Source organism: Electrophorus electricus, chromosome 16, assembly GCF_041902795.1.
Source record: "Electrophorus electricus isolate QZ-2024a chromosome 16, ASM4190279v1, whole genome shotgun sequence".
In the NCBI taxonomy this organism is placed as follows: domain Eukaryota; kingdom Metazoa; phylum Chordata; class Actinopteri; order Gymnotiformes; family Gymnotidae; genus Electrophorus; species Electrophorus electricus.
In genome coordinates, this window is record NC_137512.1 from 24,606,660 (window position 1) to 24,616,874 (window position 10,215).

Genomic DNA, 10,215 nt, shown 5'->3' on the forward strand with positions numbered 1-10,215 from the left:
ACACATTGCCCTAACCCCAGGAGCAGGAATTTCTTGCCATTCACCCTCTGGGGAAGATCTTGCATGGTGCCACCTGGACAAAGACTCCATGTCTATGTTCCTCCGCCCAGGCCTATATTTCAGGTTGAAATAATATGTGGACAAAGCAGACAACCATTGGTGACTGGGTTGCATCAAGCTTTGCAGATGTCAAAATGTACCTTAAACAGCTTCCGCATTATCTGAGTGTTGGTTCCCACTAACATGGCTACACGTAGCTCAGAAAGAGGATTGGGACACACTAATGCCAATTTGTCTACAATATTAAAAATAAATATACAATAAACAATAAAGGGTTCCTTTCCCTTTTTTAGGATCCCTGCACTAGATTGAAACAGACAAACAAAGAGTTTTCCTTTTTCATATACCATAAATTATATTCCAATAAAATATTGCAATTATATTATATATTATATAATTATATAATTAGATTCCAATAAAATATTCCAGTAACTGGAATTATGTAAAATGATACATCTAAAGACTGAACAAAATTTATTTTCATCATACATACTCCCATAGTGCACTGTGTTTTTAAAAAAATCTTACATTATTATGTTTTACACTAAATGATTTTAAAGAGAAATGTCAGAATTTAAAACTGGAATGTACTAAAATATTTTTCTTGATATGGCAACTCTGTTATTTGGACTTGAGTATTTGAATATTTGAGTACTTGAATACTGCACCGCTCAACAGGAAACAGCCTGGGATGAAAATTCAAACTCCACCAGAAAATAATTAAATGCTAGTATCTGTTACAGGGAATAGAAAAGACTTGGCCGATCTTTCAGGCTGCTCTCAGGCAAACTGTGATGGTCCTGGATTGTCCCAGCCCCAGTCCAGACCTGAATCCCAGAGAGAATCTCTGGAAGTACCTGAAAATGGCTGGCCACCGATGCCCACCTGGCAAAGCTTTATCCAACCTGGCAAAGCTTGAATGATTCTGCCAAGTGGAATTAGAGAAACTTCCAACAGAAAGGTCATTACCAACAACATTCCCAAGATGACATGAATTGTCATTGCTGCTAATGGTGTTTAAAACCAGTACTAAGTGCAGGGTATGAATAGTGGAAACTGAATAGTTGTATAAACCTCATTGGCCCCTACTGATTTCCTCAGTTCCTCTTTGTTTCACTAATCTTTCATTTTATTTCTTGAAATTTGTAACATTGCTGCTGGCCCGAGTGCCGATAGGCGTGGAGCAGGACGCACAGACTCCCTCGATAGAGTGAAACATTTATTAACGTGAAACACTAACAATAACGGTAGCACTCACAAATGACATTAGCGACAGACATAACAATACATATTACTATACACAGGTTACACAACACTGAACAATGGATATACAAATGTTTAAGCAGACTTCAGCAAACAATGACCAACAGAACGCATACACCAGCAGAGGTTTAAATAGACATGTTTGAGAAGGTACTCTGTCCAGGTTTAGGCTTTTTGTTGAGAATCAGAGGTGTTTGAAGGCTAAACTCCAACTCAAAATCCCTTCTTGGTAACATATTCACAGGCTGCTGAGTGAATTGGGTCATTCAGAAAGACTAAATTAAAGAAACAATCTCTTTCAATGAAGTAAAGACATGAGGTCAGAGACCTGTGGGAAAACTTCAAGGATTTAGTAGGTAAACTATGTTGAAATCACACAGTGTTTACACAAAGCTACCCCTTTGTATCTCTCACACACACACACACACACACACACACACACACACACACACACACACACACACACACACACACACACACACTAACAATTATATTTTGTCGAATTCCTGCCAAATGGGTTTGGCGCTACGTTTGGTTAGTCAAATGCAGCCTCAATTGATTAATTGAGATAGGATTTATTAAATGAGATAGGATTACACTTTATTGCTCCTGAAGGAAATTGCAGGATATTATTAGGTACCACTGTGTCTAAAGAACAGGGCAGGTGATTCTGTATATGTTATAGGAACTGTGTATGTGTATATATGCATATATATGCGTAACACAGTGTGTATGCTGTGCAAAGGTGTCGTTTCTGTGCTTTAAGATGTTAAGGGGTGAGTGACAGCTCAGATAGAAATATATGGTCATTCTCTGTATTAAACAGCCATGCCAGCAGCCATTTTACTGCTCTGGACACACAAAATAAAGCCGCAATCATTTACATTTACATTTACGGCATTTAGCAGACGCTCTTATCCAGAGCGACTTACAAAAGTGCCACTCATAGAATATATCCAAGTACAGTATAGTAGGTTAGAATTAAACATACCAATGAACTAGAATCCTGTAGAATACAGGGATGAATGCTGATACCTAGAAGAGCAAAATACATAAGGTCTATCTTAAACAATGATAAGTGCTATAAACAATAAGTGCTAGAGTTTGTTAAAAAACATAAACAGTGCCCTATAATAAGTACTAAATTAGTCAGTCAATAAGGGAGCAGTGTCAGTTGTCCTTTAAATATTCTGCAAATAGATGGGTCTTCAGTCTGCGTTTGAAGACTGCAAGGCTGCAAGACTGCTTTCCAGACAGCAAGCGGGAGTTCATTCCACCATCTTGGAGCCAGGACAGAAAATAGTCTCGATGCTTGTCGTCCATGAGACCTGAAGCAATCAAAACAACAACTCCCAGAGTGCTCCCAGTTTGATAAAACCATTAAATTATTCTCTTTAATAAAAGTTAATAGCAGATTGAAGAAGACTGAAAAAGAAAACTTTGTTTTTTACCATAAATTATAATCCAATAAAACATTTAATCTTATATGAGTTTTTATATCTTTATAGGATTAGTATTTTCGTTAAAAGAGTCAAATAATGAGAAACAGTAACTGGAATTCAAATATCAATACATTAAACGAGCCATTTACCACTGAAGAAAATTCATTTTCATTACTCCCACAGCATCCTGCAAAAAAATCTTACATTATTACACTAAATGATTTTCACAAGAAAGTTCAAGTTCAGAATTTAAAACTGGAAATGTCAGAATTTATTTGAATTTTTCACTGTAATTAATTTCAGATTTTATTGTACTAAAATTTTTTCTTGAGATGGCATCAGTGTTATTTGGACTTGAGAATTTGAGTACTTGAGTATTTGAGTACTTGACTACTGTGCAGCTGAACGGGAAGCAACCTGGGATGAAAATCTACACTTCCAGACTCTCCCAGAAAAGAATGGAATGTTGTTATCTGTCACAGGGAATAGAAAAGACTTGGCGGATCTTTTCAGCCTGCTAATGCCACAACCCTCATGAGGAAAAGTGAGATGATGATGATGATCCTGTATGAAAATCTTTTCCTCTTTTTGAGTCCAAGATCTTCGGTTTGGGGAAAGGTTTACATTTCAGCAAGACAATGTTGAGCTGTACTATCAATACAACACACGAATGGATTTCAAGAAAACTATGATGGTCCTGGATTGGTCCAGCCCCAGTCCAGACCTGAATCCCAGAGATATTCTCTGGAGGTACCTGAAAATGTCTGGCCACCGATGCCCACCATCCAACCTGGCAGAGCTTGAAAGATTCTGCCAAGAAGAGTGGTAGAAACTTCCAACAGAAAGGTCATTCTCAACTTCATTCCTAAAATGACTTGAATTGTCATTGCTGCCAAAAGTGCTTTAAACCAGTACTGAGTGCAGGGCGTGAATAGTTATGTAAATTGAATATTTCAATTTTTTATATTTTCCTTTTTTTTTCTTCTTCAAATAATTTTATGTCAATAGCTTAAGGAACTTTGCTCATCACAGCTGATGTATGTTGGAGTTGTTCCGGCTCAGGCAGCACCCAGCCAGAGGGAAGTGCCCCTACACACACGAGCGACTGCTACATCCCTTTGTTCTTATCACTTGTCTTTATTCCTTCTTTTCCAGGTTTTGTTAGCATAAAGGAAGATACTCTCCCACACTCGTGCTTCGCTTCTCTTTATGATGTCAGTATTTTGCTGAAGAGTTATGCACATTTTGACTGGTTAGGAAGTTTAACATGAAATGCATGATAGTAACTGTAAACATTATTTAAACACTGAAAAATACTCTCGGTCAGTTGATTCATTCAAACAGTTTGGTTAAACACTACAGCACCTTTCTTTAATATATATACTGGAGTGTTCACTTACACTGAAAAATAACATGACCATCTGAACTGGCTCCCTTTCTCAAAATCTCTTCTTAAAGGTGCTGAGGAGACAGAAGTGTAACTGTTTATAGAGGGAATTATATTATATTATATTACATACTTTTTATGATTTATGACATTTATCTAGTTTAATAAATACATCATAACATTTTTGTAATTCATCATACTAATCTAGACTAATATTATATCACAGCCTTTACACAATTAGTGACTTTAATCAAGTTTAATAATATTGCATCTTGTATGATTTATGATATTTATGACTACTTTTCCTCTCACCTGGGATTACAGGTTTTTAACAAACATATGCTGTGTAAAGTTAAAAAGCATTTGTTTTTTAATCACACTGTTACTAATTTGTTTTTTTCTTTTGTTTGTTTTTATTTCTTTGTTTCTTTTATCCAATTTTCAGGCACTATTCCAGTTTCCATCCACCAGCTAGCCAGCTCTCAACCCTCATGAGACAAATACCAGCACATCATCATCACTGAACAGCAAGTTCTCAGGAGACTGAGTTGTGAGAGATCAGCGGCCTGGATGTTCTCTCTCCTGCTGATCTCTTCACTGTACTGAACATCTTCCCCATCCTCACTGATCTCCTCTGTCAGTCCCTTGTTTCAAGACCTCTGTCATTATACCAGTTCTCTAACAACTGAATGACTATAGACCTCCTTGAATGACTACAGACCTGTAGTCATCAAGTGCTTTGAGAGACTGATATTACATCACAATCCTGACTGACAGTAGATGATAACTCAATATATACACTACATCATAGAGCACCTGGATGCCCTTCACACCTTCACCTGTGTGCTGTTTGGAGATTTTAGCTCTGCTCACACTGAGGCAGCTCAATGTTTGCTACTGGTTTCACAACTTCCTGTCCAACAGGAAACTGTATGTAAGGCTGGGTGTTTCAGACCCTCTCTGCCTCAGTATCGGTGCTCCACAGGCCTGTGTGTTCTCGCTTTACTCTGCTCTCATTACACAAATGAATGGACCTCTAAGAATAACTCTGTTAAACTTATTACAATTGCAGATGACATCATTCTGGTCGGTCTCATCTCTAACAATGATGAGTCCAAATACCAAAAGAAATTGAGGCATCTGGTGTTCTGGTGTGGAACTACTAGTCTGGAATTGGCATGAGACAAACACAGCACTGCATTTATGGAGAAAGATTAAGAATATATGGACAAAGATAAAGAAATAGCATTGTTCAGCTTTCTGTGGTCCCAGTTCTATTTTGTTGGTATGGGTGAGTGGGTGTGTGTCTGTGGGTGGGTGTGCGAGTGAAAGAGATCTTTGCCAAACATGGCTTTATTTTTATAATGATATTCTTACCCGGTTGTTATTTTTGTGGACAGTAGTAAAAGTACCTGTGCTGATGTGGGTAGGAGGAGGAACATGAACATGAGGTGTGACATTCAGGTTCCACTGTGACACAGGGACTTCCAGACCCACGTTGTGTGTCTCAGTGACTGCCTGCAGTTTTAGAGATGAACTTTATTTATGCCACCACCACCTCAACATAAATAGCACACTTCACCCCACCACAGACTAAACACAACTAACAAACCACTCAGTTGAGTCTACTGATGTCAATCAGACAGTTTATGTTGGAACATCATATGATCATATGAATATGGTTAATAGAATGTGAGCCCAGATTATAATAATCACCAATAGTGTTTATTTGTGTGCTGTGGGACTTACAGTGTAGGTGTTCATTCTTACAGAAGAGCAAAAAGGTCATGAGATATTTTTTCTGAAACTGAAGAATGCAGCATTGTATGTATATTGCTTGTATATTGTGTATTGTGGGTATATTGGTTGTATATTGTGTATTGTATGTATATTGCTTGTATATTGTGTATTGTGGGTATATTGCTTGTATATTGTGTATTGTATGTGTATTGCTTGTAAATTGTGTATTGTGGATATATTGCTTGTATATTGTGTATTGTGGGTATATTGCTTGTATATTGTGTATTGTGGGTATATTGCTTGTATATTGTGTATTGTAGGTATATTTCCTGTAATACTTGAGAGTCAACAGCAGCCAGAACCAAACTCCTTGTTTGTGTCGGCATACTTGCCCAATAAACCTGATTGATTCTGATTCATGCTACACTACAGGGATAGTAAAAAATCTAGAAAACAAGTTCAGTAGAAGGTGAGGGGGGTTGACGCCTTGGTGACACCGTTAATTGAGGAAAGAAGCAGGAATCTTGCCCAAGCAGATGGGATGGGAATACGTGCACAGATCCTCAGCCATGTCCAAACAGAAACAAAAAGGAGTAAAGCCCACTAGATTTGCCCAGTCCAGGGAGAAAATCAGAGTCCACGCATGTCAGGGACCTCAGCTCTAATCACAACACCAGAAACACAGAAAATGGCAGAAAACATATGCAGGAACACTGCCTGCTACAGATCTATTTTCCTGTTGAACAACTGACAGAGGGGGGAACTCTTTTCTGAGACTGAGACACGAGGGAAGACTGTCCCTCATAGAGCAGACAAGAAAGACAAAGGACACTGTAGCCCAGTGAAAATATAATGAAAAGATAGTAATAGTTCCTTTAATAGTTGTGTTCTATGGAATTTTATTTTATAAATGGGTTACATGTTGCATTTGGTAATGGGTAACAGCCTGTGCTAGGTGATAGGCCTTTTCCAATTCCCATTTCATCCTTGACACATATTTTATACATGATGTGGGTGATGGACCATCAGTAGAGACACCAAAACAAACACCAGTGGCCAGTCTCGCTTCTTGTCCAAATACCAGTATACGGGTAGTAGCCAGTAGCCTCATTGGCTGGGCAATTAGAAGCATTCACCAGGTGTTGGCTCCATTCAGACTTCTGCTGAACATTCAAAGTACCCAGTATATGCAGCAGGGTGCAATTAAACCTTTTTGGCTGGGGTTCACCCAGTGGATGACATGGTGATGTTCGGGACTTCTTCATGCCCAACATGCTCAACATCTTGTGAATTAATTTACTCTGAAAATCCCTTTCCTGATCAGAATGATATCAAGTTGGCAGATCATAATGAATGAAATATTTTTCCCACAGGGTTCTGGCTACCGTCACCACTTTCTGATCCTTAGTGGGAAACGCCTGCACATACCTTATAAAGTGATCCGTTACCACAAAGACATTACACACATTCTGAGAATCTGGCTCAATGGTAAGAAAATCCCATACAAGATCCATGGGTCCAGAACTACTCAGATGGGATAAAGGAAGTGCTCATTGAGGTAAGGTTTTCCTCTTTATGCAATGATCACAGGTCTGACAATAGATCTCTACCTCATGCTTCATGCGCGGCCAGAAAAATCTGTCTCATACTAGGGCAAAGGTTTTGTCAAAACCTACATGTCCACTGTCATCATGCAAAAATTTCAATACCACACCACAAAACTGCTTGCGAAGCACTAGTTATTGTCTCATTCACTGGTCAGGGAACTTAACTCTTCAGTACAATAGTCCTTGAAGGTTAAGAGATGATTTCTCCTATTCTCTCTTCAAAACTCTAATGTCTGGATGTTTAGTCCCAACACTTGCAGCAGGTTTTCTTTGATTAAGAGATGACCAAACCTCTCCAATACACGGGTCACTCCTCTGTGCAGTTTGGATATCTTCTGAACTGAAAACTGGCAGCTGGTCAGCTCCCACTGTAGTACTTTGACAATAAGCCCTTGGTATGGAAGACACATCATACCAAGTCATCATGTGACAGTCCCTGACACATTGCCCTAACCCCAGGAGCAGGAATTTCTTGCCATTCACCCTCTGGGGAAGATCTTGCATGGTGCCACCTGGACAAAGACTCCATGTCTATGTTCCTCCGCCCAGGCCTATATTTCAGGTTGAAATAATATGTGGACAAAGCAGACAACCATTGGTGACTGGGTTGCATCAAGCTTTGCAGATGTCAAAATGTACCTTAAACAGCTTCCGCATTATCTGAGTGTTGGTTCCCACTAACATGGCTACACGTAGCTCAGAAAGAGGATTGGGACACACTAATGCCAATTTGTCTACAATATTAAAAATAAATATACAATAAACAATAAAGGGTTCCTTTCCCTTTTTTAGGATCCCTGCACTAGATTGAAACAGACAAACAAAGAGTTTTCCTTTTTCATATACCATAAATTATATTCCAATAAAATATTGCAATTATATTATATATTATATAATTATATAATTAGATTCCAATAAAATATTCCAGTAACTGGAATTATGTTAAATGATACATCTAAAGACTGAACAAAATTTATTTTCATCATACATACTCCCATAGTGCACTGTGTTTTTAAAAAAATCTTACATTATTATGTTTTACACTAAATGATTTTAAAGAGAAATGTCAGAATTTAAAACTAGAATGTACTAAAATATTTTTCTTGAGATGGCAACTCTGTTATTTGGACTTGAGTATTTGAATATTTGAGTACTTGAATACTGCACCGCTCAACAGGAAACAGCCTGGGATGAAAATTCAAACTCCGCCAGAAAAGAATGAAATGCCAGTATCTGTTACAGGGAACAGAAAAGACTTGGCCGATCTTTCAGGCTGCTCTCAGGCAAACTGTGATGGTCCTGGATGGTCCCAGCCCCAGTCCAGACCTGAATCCCAGAGAGAATCTCTGGAAGTACCTGAAAATGGCTGGCCACCGATGCCCACCTGGCAAAGCTTGATCCAACCTGGCAAAGCTTGAATGATTCTGCCAAGTGGAATTGGAGAAACTTCCAACAGAAAGGTCATTACCAACAACATTCCCAAGATGACATGAATTGTCATTGCTGCTAATGGTGTTTTAAACCAGTACTAAGTGCAGGGTATGAATAGTGGAAACTGAATAGTTGTATAAACCTCATTGGCCCCTACTGATTTCCTCAGTTCCTCTTTGTTTCACTAATCTTTCATTTTATTTCTTGAAATTTGTAACATTGCTGCTGGCCCGAGTGCCGATGGGCGTGGAGCAGGACGCACAGACTCAGAAACATTTATTAACGTAAAACACTAACAATAACAGTAGCACTCACAAATGACATTAGCGACAGACATAACAATACATATTACTACACACAGGTTACACAACACTGAACAATGGATATACAAATGTTTAAGCAGACTTCAGCAAACAATGACCAACAGAACGCATACACCAGCAGAGGTTTAAATAGACATGTTTGAGAAGGTACTCTGTCCAGGTTTAGGCTTTTCGTTGAGTATCAGAGGTGTTTGCAGGCTAAACTCCAACTCAAAATCTCTTCTTGGTAACATATTCACAGGCTGCTGAGTGAATTGGGTAATTCAGAAAGACTAAATTAAAGAAACAATCTCTTTCAGTGAAGTAAAGACATGAGGTCAGAGACCTGTGGGAAAACTTCAAGGATTTAGTAGGTAAACTAAGTTGAAATCACACAGTGTTTACACAAAGCTACCCCTTTGTATCACACACACACACACACACACACACACACACACACACACACACACACACACACACACACACACACACACACACACAACCAATATGTGTAATGGATTGTTATGGTATTTAATAATTATATTTTGTCGAATTCCTGCCAAATGGGTTTGGCACCACATGTTTGGTTAGTCAAATGCAGCCTCAATTGATTAATTGAGATAGGATTTATTAAATGAGATAGGATTACACTTTATTGATCCTGAAGGAAATTGCAGGATATTATTAGGTACCACTGTATCTAAAGAACAGGGCAGGTGATTCTGTATATGTTATAGGAACTGTGTATGTGTATATATGCATATATATGCGTAACACAGTGTGTATGCTGTGCAAAGGTGTCGTTTCTGTGCTTTAAGATGTTAAGGGGTGAGTGACAGCTCAGATAGAAATATATGGTCATTCTCTGTATTAAACAGCCATGCCAGCAGCCATTTTACTGCTCTGGACACACAAAATAAAGCCGCAATCATTTACATTTACATTTACGGCATTTAGCAGACGCTCTTATCCAGAGCGACTTA